Below are 12,149 nucleotides of genomic sequence, written 5' to 3'. Positions count from 1 at the left end.
CTCTCTCTCTCTCTCTCTGAAGCGCGTGAGAAGACTGGTGTTAAATGTCCACAGTGAGTCACACACACACACACACACACACACACACACACACACACACAGACACACTCTCTCTCTCTCTCTCTCTCTCTCTCTCTCTCTCTCTCTCTCTCTCTCTCTCACACACACACACACACACACACACACACACACACACACACACACAGAGAGAGAGAGAGAAAACAAAAATACCATAACTAAATGCCATATAGACCTATTCTATGGTTTGATACAGTTATTCTATTTAAACGTATTATTGTAATTATAGAACTAAAATATTTGACTGTAGAGCTACAACCACCAAACTCAGCTCAGACCTTACGTGCTTATAATTTAATTAAAAAAATGTTTTACTGCAAACGTTTTACAAAACACATATTGCATGATCTCTGATCCAATGAAATGTGCAATACTTCACGTCGTACTACCAAATTATATGTAATTTCTAATTAATTGAACTTACACTGGAAAGTTTTCCTTTATATCACACATCAATAATACTTGACTAAATTTACAACTCATCTTTACTTACAATTAGCTTGCAACAGCATTTCAAAAATATTTTATATGTTTTGCTGACTTATAATAAATGTCATGTTATGATGAAAATGTTGACGGCAAAATAGGCTATTGAATATATTTCGTTCTGTATTGACAGGTGCAGTATTTGAAAATCGATAATATTTTTTTACATTACAAAATATTTGCATTTATGTCAAACCCTAGACACTTTCAAACATCAAAATGACATTTATTAATATGTATTCGTGTCAAAATGACATATAAACATATTTTCCTACTCTATTTTGCCTGGAAACGCTTCCAACACGCTTGCGTGTCGCGTGAAAAATAGGCGTCGGTTCTATTTCTTGCATGCACGCGTTTTCCGAGCGGCACGAGCCACGCTTGAGACGCGTGTGTCACACAGGCAGTGTGCAAACTCTAACCTGTTAACATGGGACCCGGAATAAAAACGGACACGCCACGCAGCCAGTGTGTCGCCGGCCTTAGATCTTTTTTCGCGTACCCCCTGAAATCAGTCCACGTACCCCTGGGGGTACGCGTACCGCAGTTTGACAACCGTGGCACTAGTCAAACGAACCAGAATTTGGGGGTCAAACGTGCTCGGGCATGGTTCAGATCGCCTAGTGTGAGTACACCCTAAGACTCTGTCAGTGGTGAAGATTTTTCAGGGACTCTTTCTGTAGTCACATCATTATTTCAGTAGGTGGCGACAAATTACTTTCTTTAAGAGTGAGTCATTGAATCATTCACTCATGCTATTCATTAAAAAACACTACGCTTTTGTGTAGCCTAGAAATCTAGACACACCCTAGCGGCAGCAAATTTTATTTTGCAGCCAGTGTCGTCTAGCAACTCTCCGTTGGCTTGCGAGCTGGAATTCGCTGTGTTCGGAGTTGGCAAAAGTTGAATCTATCAACTAGTTCCGCTGGTGGGCAAACGCTCTGGTTGGTTGTAGCGCTATCCTATTGCGTGCAGAGGGAATTTGAAAGACGACCGTTCATCCCGCCCCTCGGATTGAGCCCTGCCAATGGTGTGTTCCCAGTCCCAACATCTTGATGTGGGTCTGGCTTGTCAGGCTAGCTTTTGTGTGTTGCTCGAAGAGGACTGTTTTTTCATCCTGTTTTTTCAGTTTAAAGTCCACATGAAATCAAGATTGACCCTATTTACTCTGTTGTTAGTGCATTACTAGTCTTGTGGTGAACAGAATCTGTGTAGATTAATCATCCTGTCTGTTTGACACAACATTTTATGCAATTTAAGAAGATGATTCAAAATTATTAAAAACAACCTCCCCTTGTTTTCATTTTTTGCTAAACACTTAAGAACACTTAAGAACAATTTAAAGTTGTACAGTTTACTTTCACTCAAATCTGTTTTTGGCTAGATATTTGTGGTTTTGAGTAAAAATTTTCTTTCCAGATGCTCCTGTTTAATTTAAATGTATGTTTAATATTCCAGTCTAGTTTTCAGTAATGGTTTAAACTATTTTATAACTTCCAAAAATGGATATTTAACCTTTATTTCAACAAAGATGAAGGTGATCTAATAATTAATTTAAATTATTCTGTGTAATCAGGAGTTTAAAGAAATGCATTTGTCCGCTGAGGTAACATAAGTAGCTGTGCCCTCTAGCTTCAAGAGCTGGTATTGACAGGATTTACCTTCATCATCTCATTTACACTGATGACAAACAGCTGAGGCACTGAGGCAGATAAGCGCCATCAAATCATCCATACACCATGCTTTAAAGTTAAAGGTGCTGTCTGTAAGAATGACAGCTAGTGGTGGAAACAGGTACTGCAGTCCAAATTAAAAATATCAGAGATCGTTGTTTCCCTCCTCCTCAAACTCGACACTCACGCCGGTTGCCAGTTTGAGGACACGCAACAGGAACGAAAGCCGAGGAGACTTAAGTAAGTTAATGAGTTGATTTTATCCGTGTTTTAATATGCTCTCGTTCATAGAGATTTTTAGATGGATATCGAGGCTTTTTAGGTTGTGTGGAATCTGCAGTCTCTGACCCAGTTTATTTGCTTGTTTCCATGGCTGCGATATGCTGTGATTCCTGGCAACTGGCATCCCGGGTGTCGAAATACTATTGGGTGAACTGGGAGTGGGCGGAGTCACAAAGAGCAAAACAAAAACCGACTGACAACAGGGAACGTGTAAAATAATAAGTAAAATAACTGGCTGTAGAAGTGCAAACATATAATGGTATTTTTATGTTTTAGTAGAGTAAAAGTTACGTAGAGCACCTTTAACATGGGGTTCCTTTGGGTTTTCCACGGTCTCATTACGGCTCATGAGGATTAGTGATATTTATTCTTTCACAATCTTTGGTGTGCCTTATTATAATATTAGAGATGATCCTCTGATAAAGGTCGGGGTGTAGTAACTTTTTATACACCAGGAAACTACATTTCTGTCAATTTATACACAGTACATAGTCTGTTTGTTTTTTTTTCAATGTAATATTTTTAATCAGAGGACCTTTTTCCATTTTGTTGAGATGACAATCATACATGAACACAATAAACTTTAAACAGTGTTGAACATTTGAAATGTATAGGCTACATGTTTTCCACAACACTGCATAAACCAGCATATGCAGAGAATCAGCAGAGAAGCACTCTAGCATTAGAAATCATAACATACTGCGTATCATAACACTGGTCATAACACGGCAAGATTTCTGTTCCAACAGCTTATCAATGACATTCTGGGTGGTATGCAAGTGTTTTCCCACAATGCTTTGCACGTGTCTACACTTTAGTGTAATTACTTCATCGGGATGGTACAAAGAGATTGGTTGTTTCAAAATAATTTGTGTATAGACGTATTAAGGTATGGGTCTTTGAAAAATAATGATCCAAAAGTGATATGATGAAATGATACAGAGTTAAATCCACATTTTAATCTAAAATTATGATTCATTACAATATTTTACAAATTGCTGAATCAAATTAAAAAGGCATGTTTTATGTGAAACCACAGTGCCACAGTAATTCAGGATGAAGTCATTCAAAGCCATTTTGAAAAGTCTTTAAAACATTTTGTCTTAAAAAAAAAAAAAAAAAAAACCTATTACCTGGAATGGGATATTTTTGGATATAATCTTTGCAACTATACAGGGAACCAATACCCATGGTGGCGAAATTTATAATGTAACCATTGCCCAAAAGAGTGTTTTTCCATGATGGTCTCAAAACCACTGACCTCGCACGCACAGTCTCCAGCAGGATTCAGCGAGTTCACATTCGGTTAGATAATCCTTTGCAGTCTGACCATGTGTTCAGGGGTTAATCAACTACAGTGTGATTTTACTTTGATAAATGACAGGGGTTCACTTAACAAAACGCTTCATCATTGTCACAGTTCCAGATATATCTTCACATCTAAAATACTGGCATCTAAGTAATCTAGTACCAAGGCTTCATTTTGACCCATGTCCCTTTTTCAACCATAATAACCCGCAGTTTTGTCCATCTTTAATTACATTAACGCCAAACATTTACAGGGTGAACAAGTACATTTAAATCAACATCAGTATTGGCATATTAGACATTGATTCACTCCTTGGTCTAAAACACCCCAGCAGACGACAGTCATTACAAACGCATTTTCCACGTCCATGTAGTTTTCTTCACTTTTTTGTAACAGGTCTCTGTAATTAACAATATTCCCAATAACATGCCACTTGCAACTAGTAAACGGGTCACCAGTTCGATTTTCGTCTTTCAGAGTTGTCGGCTGAGCTTCTGGGCTTGCCTCTCCTTCGCGTCAAAAGCATACTTGGTGTCCTGCAACTGCTCGATGACTTCTTTGGCCTCCTTCATGTCCTGGGCCAGCTGGTTGTACTTCTCGGTGAGCTCCTGGTTCTCCCGGCGTAGCTCCACCACTAGCTGGCTCAGCTCCTCGCTCTGCCGGCCACAGTGCAGCTTCAGTTGCTCCATCTCCACGAGCGTAACCTCCATGCGCTTCACCAGGGCTTCCAGTTTTTCCTTCGACATGGTTGTGAGTAGAAGTTACAGAGTGGTAAATAAAGAGTGGCTGTGTTCTTGGTGCCTGCGGTGTGACTTGGTCCCAGCTAATCACTTATGGCCTAATCCCTCAGCGCTGGCTTGTTTTGTGTGCCATAGGACACTCCCTCACACTTCTGGTAATCCCCTTAGAGGAGCTATCCTTAGCCACATCTCCTGTAGTCTTGGTGGTGTAGGTGCTCCAGACTCACCTCCAGAGATTAGAGTGCCTTACAGCCTTGCATGGCCTCAAGTAAGCCATCTTAATACCTTACCAGGAAGTGAATGAACAGGCTGTCAAAAAAGTGATCAAATTTAGCTCGGTTTCCTCACACTGGCATAAATACATTTCTTTTAAAAGACCAAACTGACTTATTGGCCCAACTCAAAAGAGTCCATCCCCCAATCTCTGCGATGTTCTGACATCTCATTTTATATTTTCAGTTGTTTGCAATGATTTCATTTTATTCAAAGTATACATTACATCTTATCAGGTTCATGCACTCCCTGGGAATCAAGCCCACAATCTTAGGCTACGTTTACACGACAACGATGTGCTTAAAGCAACACTAAGGAAATTTTTTTACCTTAAAATAATGTTTCCAGTAATAAGGCAAGGCAAGGCAAGGCAAGTTTATTTATATAGCACATTTCATACACAATGGCAATTCAAAGTGCTTTACATAGAAGAAATTAAAATAATGAAAAGAAATAAGAATAATTAAAACAGTTTAGAAAAATAAAATAAAATACAGTACTTTTAAAAAATAAAAAAGAATATTTATTATAGATCTTTCTTTCAAAGGATTCCCTTAAGACTTAAATCTTTCAACCTTCTTTTAACCTTCAATCTTCTTACGACTTCCATCTATCAACTTTCCTTTAACTTTCTTTTCTCCCTCATTTACTCACACGTTGTTTTCACTTTCTTTAGCACTTTAGCACTGTGTTCACATTCTTTCTCAGACGAAAACTTTAATATCGTCATTTAAATACTGTTCTACTTTCAAACCCACATTAATCACTTTCACATTATCACCTTCTGAGTGGGCATTTACAGTTTCGGGCTAAATGCCCTGCTGACATAGGAGAAATTAAAATAATTAAAAGAAATAAGAATAATTAAAACAGTTTAGAAAAATAGAGTAAAATACAGTACAGTACAAACAGTCGGACGAACAGTGGCACAGTGCTCATTCAGTAAATGCACAGCTAAACAGAAGTGTTTTGAGTCTGGATTTGAATGTGACCACTGTAGGAGCACATCTGATCTCTTCTGGAAGCTGGTTCCAGCTGTGGCTGGCATAATAGCTAAAAGCAGACTCACCATGTTTAGAATGAACCCTTGGTATTTCTAGCTGATATGATCCTAATGATCTGAGTGATCTGTTGGGTTTATATTCAGTGAGCATATCTGCAATGTATTGAGGTCCTAGGCCATTGAATGATTTATATACCAGTAATAATACTTTAAAATCAATCCTAAATCTAACTGGGAGCCAGTGTAAAGACCTGAGGACTGGTGTGATATGTTCATATTTTCTGGTTCTGCTCAGAATCCTGGCGGCAGCGTTCTGTATGAGCTGCAACTGTCTTATGGTCTTTTTGGGAAGGCCAGTGAGGAGTCCATTACAATAATCCACCCTGCTGGTGATGAAAGCATGCACAAGTTTCTCTAAGTCTTGTCTGGAAACAAAGCATCTAATTCTTGCAATATTTTTCAGATGATAGTATGCTGATTTAGTTATTGCTTTGACATGACTACTGAAACTAAGGTCTGACTCTAGTGTCACACCAAGATTCCTGACTTGATGTTTAGTTGTTTTACCCCTAGAGTGAAGGTATGCGTTCACTTTGAGAACTTCATCTTTGTTTCCAAACGCAATAACTTCAGTTTTGTCTTTGTTTAATTGAAGAAAGTTTTGACACATCCAACTGTTGACTTCATCAATGCATCGGCACAGGGAGTCAATGGGGCTGTAATCGTTAGGCGATAGGGCTAAGTACAGCTGTGTGTCGTCTGCATAGCTGTGGTAAGCAATTTGGTTATTTCTCATTATTTGGCTCATTGGGAGCATATACAGGTTGAACAGGAGTGGCGCAAGAATTGAGCCTTGAGGGACTCCGCATGTCATGGATGTCCACTCAGACTTATGGTCTCCTATACTCACATAATAACCTCTCCCATCTAAGTATGACCTGAACCATTTAAGGACTATCCCAGAAAGCCCCACCCAGTTTTCCAGCCTGTCAAGAAGTATGTTGTGATCGACAGTGTCAAATGCAGCACTGAAGTCGAGTAGTACCAGCACTGATAATTTGCCTGAATCAGTATTTAAGCGAATATCGTTTATTATCTTTATGAGCGCTGTCTCTGTGCTGTGATGCGGTCGGAAACCAGATTGAAAATTGTCAAAGTATCCATTCGAGCTTAAGAATTTGTTCAGCTGATTGAAGACAACTTTTTCAATGATCTTGCCTATGAAAGGAAGATTTGAGATCGGTCTATAGTTGCTTAATATGGTCTTATCCAGATTTCTCTTTTTCAGGAGGGGCTTGACAACTGCAGTTTTCAGGGAGTTTGGAAAACTCCCAGAGAGAAGTGAGGCATTTACCACTTCTAGAAGATCTGCTTCTAAACTGTTTAGCACAATTTTGAAGAAAGATGTGGGAAGTGTGTCAAGGGCGCATGTTGATGTTTTAAGGTGTTGTACGGTTTCTTCCAAAATTTTGCCATCAATTTCTTTGAAGTCAGACATAGTAACTACTTTCTCAGGTGGTCTGATCTGTCTGACCCCAGTGCAACTCAAGGATGTGCTGATCACCTTTCTGATATTATTGATTTTCTCAGAGAAGAAAGAAGCAAACTCACTGCACTTGCTGTTTGAGAGCATTTCACTAGGAATCTGGCTTGGGGGGTTTGTCAGTCTCTCTACAGTAGCAAAAAGAGTGCGTGTGTTGTTTAAATTGCTGTTTATAATATTTGAGAAGAAAGTCTGTCTAGCTTTGCCTAGTTCCATATTGAAAGCATGCAGGCTGTCTTTGTAGATGTTATAATGGACTACAAGTTTTGTCTTCCGCCACATGCGCTCTGCTTTTCTGCATTGTCTTTTCATATGTTGCACTGCTGTTGAGTTTCTCCAAGGTGCTTTTTGTCTGCCACTCTTCTTCCTGACTTTAACAGGAGCAATATCATCAATTATATTTTTAACTTTTGAGTTAAAAGAATCAAGGAGAAAATCAACAGAGTCAGCAGATATGCTTGGTGTTAAGGATATAGCCTTCATAAATAGTACACTAGTGTTCTCATTTAAGCATCTCTTCTTGACAGACACAGATCTAGCTTCAGTGGCAGGAGAGATCAATATATCAAAGAAAATACAGAAATGATCAGACAGTGCTACATCCTTAATAACAATCGATGAAATGTTTAGACCCTTACTAATAAGTAAATCTAGAGTGTGTCCGCGATTGTGTGTGGGTCCATGTACATGCTGAGTCAGATCAAAAGTTTTTAAAACAGTATTGATTTCTTTTGCCATATTGTTTTCTGCATTATCTATGTGAATGTTAAAATCTCCAGCAATGGCAAAACAGTCAAACTCTGAGGTAATTGTTGATAACAGTTCTGTAAAGTCCTCAGCAAATGCTGGAGAATATTTTGGAGGCCTGTAAATAATGATAAGTAAAATGCGAGGAGCACCTTTTAACACAGTACCCAGATATTCGAAAGACGAGTAATTCCCAAATGATATTTGCTTACATTGATAGATATCTTTAAAAAGAGCAGCTAGACCCCCACCTCTCTTAACAGCTCTGCAGACACTCATAAAAGTAAAGTTAGGAGGGGCTGTTTCATTGAGGATTGTTGCACTGCAGCTGTCTTCTAGCCAGGTTTCATTTAGAAACATAAAGTCCAGGTTGTTTGTGGTTATTAAGTCGTTGACTAGAAGTGATTTATTTTTAAGTGAGCGAATGTTTAAAAGTGCTAACTTAACAGTCTTACTTTTTGTCCCCACAGCAGTCTTAGTTTGACATGTAATAGGCACCAGATTAGTTGGGTTTGCTGTACGGCTATTGAAGGCCTTAGACTTTCTATCTTGTAATAGAACAGCAATAGAGAAAGATACAGGCACACTGGGTTCCCGCTTGTTCTGTAAACATTTGAGAAAGTTACTGTTATCATAACAGGAACCCAAAACACATCACTGAGAGCTGGTATCAGTTGTTTTTGGTTCACCTCGAGCAGATGGAGGAGGGTGTGGGCCCTGGCGTTTTGGCCGAAGAGGCCGAAGAGCTCTCACAGGAGGAGGGGGCGGGCGAGCTCGGCGCGCAGGCTTCGGTGTTTGAGGTGCCTGACGATTTTTGGTTGGTATCTGGGGGCTTGCAGCAAAAGAGTGGTGAAAGTAATAGGGTGAAAGGCACTTCTGGATTTGCTTTGCGGCCCTATATCTGCTATAACCGCACTATGCAAGTTTGCCAGACCGGGTCGCGTTTCTGTAGTTTGAATGAGATATAAGAAAACTACAAATTTGACTTGCTTTACGTCAAGCGTTACAATAGTCATTATTTACTTTTTCTTCGTTTCTGATGGCGCAATATATCATACTTCCATGAAATCATGCAACATACTCTACCTTGTCTGTGGACATCGTTCATTCCAAAGCCGGTGCTGGATAAACAGCGAGCGTGCGTGCGACGGTAGACTGCGGGCGTAGAAATTATTTAAGACAGCGGTAATGGACAATTCCGCTTCCAACCTGTAGAGCGACCGAATAGGAAAAGTTCCTTAGTGTTGCTTTAAAGCAGAGAAGTTTTTCCTTTGAGTTTTCAGCGTACAGACGACATTATTGTCAAAACGATCCCCGTTCACACGGATCAATGAAAACGGCTAAAAACGCTGTATTCTGCTGTCAGATCAGTAGATGGTGATGAAACACTATAGACTGAACACGTAATAGAGATTCACGTTTTAGTCGTTTACACGGAGACTGTTTTCAAAAACTTGCACTTTGAAACCCGTTTTCAAAACGTTGTGTTTTCAGGCACCCAAAACGCTGTTGTCGTGTAAATGTGCGGCCAAAACACATACAAAGTTTTACGTTTTTTGTTGAAAACGGTGTCGTATAAACAGCCCCTTACTGTTGCTAGAACCATGCTCTACTGTAGGGTTCCTCAAATCCAACCCTGGAGGGCAATTGTCCTCTAAACAAATACTCCTGAGCAAGCTAATCAAAGTCCTAAGAGATACTAGAACATTACAGGTAGATGAGTTTGATCAGGGTTTGAGCTAAACTCTGCAGGGCAGAACCCAGTTCTACTGTTTGACCTTGACCTTTGACCTGCTCCTTGAGGACCACCTTCCAGCAGAGTTTAGCTCTAGTCCCAATTAAACCTACATGAACCAGCTAATCAAGCGGGGCGTCCCAATTCATAAACTTTCCCTCATAAATAGTTTTCGAAAATGAAAATTAGTACGTCCCAAATCGTAGTATGTTGAAATGAGTGTTAAAGATACCCGGATGGTCTACTATCTCCGGTCAGAATCGGCTAATATTGCCCACAACCCATCGCGCTGTGGACGAGGATTCTACAAACACGAGTAAAAAGTGTTAAAAAAACTACAGACATGGAGGATGTGCGAGTCCGACGGTTGTGTAGAGAGGTTTAGATAAAGGGGTTTGAGTGATTAATTATCAGTATCTAACCTGACGAAAATGTATTTATTCAATGTTGTCCACATTATGTTTCATCTGCAGCAGCATTGTGAACTTTTGTAAAGATACGTTTAGCCATTAACTTTTAAATGCATCATTATATTCAAATTGCAAACACATGAGGAGAGTCTCCGCCTGAAAGACCCACGACTAGCAGATCAACGTGCTTCAACATTTCTCTCCAAAATGGTAGGAAATTAAATTATATTGAATGGAGGATTTTAACTGTGACGATGATTGACAGGGCAGTTTACGGTGACAGTACATACTTTTAGGGCATAGTATAAGTAGGCGAATTGGGATGCAGCAAAGGTCTTCAGGATCACTAGAAACTTCAAGGGAGATGTATTGGAGCTAAACTCTGCAGGAAAGTGGCCCTCCAGGAGCAGGATTGGACACCCTGACCAATAGGAATATGTTTGGTTTAGGTCAGGGCCCTTCAGCTCCAACCCTGGAGGGCCAGCGTCCTTCTGAGTTTAGCTCTAACCCCAACCAAACACATCCAAACCAGCTAATCAAGTGCCCTGTTCACAACTAGTAATAAGATGTGTTTTGGTCAATCGGATCACAATTGGACGACGCTAAATACAGGTGTAAACGGGGTTTAAATGCATTTTGAGCTTGTCCACTTTCAAGAACGCATTAGACCGGATTGCTTTTGTAGTGTAAACGCTCATGTGGTCGAATGTGTTCGAACAGCCACAAAAAACACTTAACATTATGGGATTTACACACATTATCTAGCCAGACAAGATTTAAACTTTGTCAGCAGGAGATCCAAGTTTGGTTTGAAGACGAAGATCTACCAAGCACAATGAGTCTCATTCACCAAGCATGCGTACACACAAATTTGTGCATGAAATGTGCGTACGAACGATTTTAAGAGCAAATCATGACTCAAAAAATATTTCGCAATAAATTTATTAAAAATTAACAAACAAAAATATAGGAACAACTGAAACCACACGTATGCAAAAAGCAGTTAGCCTACTCCGTATGGCCTTATGATCGTGTTAAGTAGTTATATTTCATCCTAACAGGACTATAATTTGATTGAAGTATGTTCCATTATTGCATATATAAAATTATATAATAAGAGTATTACATAATAATACAATTTCATTTCATTTTCAAGACATTCAATCATATAAGGGGTGGTAGTGGCGCAATGGATAAGACACATGCCTTTGGTGTGAGGGACCCGGGTTCGAATCCACTGTGAGACACCATTGTGTCCCTGAGCAAGACACTTAACCCCTAGTTGCTCCAGAGGCGTGCGACCTCTGACATATATAGCAATTGTAAGTCGCTTTGGATAGAAGCGTCAGCTAAATGAATAAATGTAAATGTAAATGTAAATATAATACAAAAGCAGAGGAATATAGCTTCAGCTGTGAGGTTTCTCTGAATAACGCAGATCTACACGTATGTACAGCTGGCTAATGTCTGTAATCTGGGTCTGTATAAAAGGTGTTTATTGTGAGAACTGGAGAGAATTGCACACTTGACATTGCACAAAGACTGAATAAAAAGATTTGACTAGAAATCTGAGGTATATTTTTTACAGACTGCCGAAAGCTACAGAAAAGAGAAGCAAATGGATCGCTGCAATTCATAGAAACAACTGGATCCAGGCAGAGAAAGGTGGATTTGCAGTCTTTCAGCATGCTAAATGTAGGGGTAAAATCATACCCTATATACTGTATTGCTATATATTGTATTGACAACTCATTAATAACATATTTACAATCATATATTCTGCATAATTGGATGTTTTTAAATAAACACTGACAAAAAACTATACAAGTTTTGGGGCTGGACGATATGATGATATATATAACATTGATAT

The sequence above is a fragment of the Leuciscus leuciscus genome (assembly GCF_965113295.1).
Source record: "Leuciscus leuciscus genome assembly, chromosome: 17".
Classification (NCBI taxonomy): domain Eukaryota; kingdom Metazoa; phylum Chordata; class Actinopteri; order Cypriniformes; family Leuciscidae; genus Leuciscus; species Leuciscus leuciscus.
The sequence above is the reverse complement of the archived record's forward strand: the minus strand, read 5'-3'. Positions refer to the sequence as shown.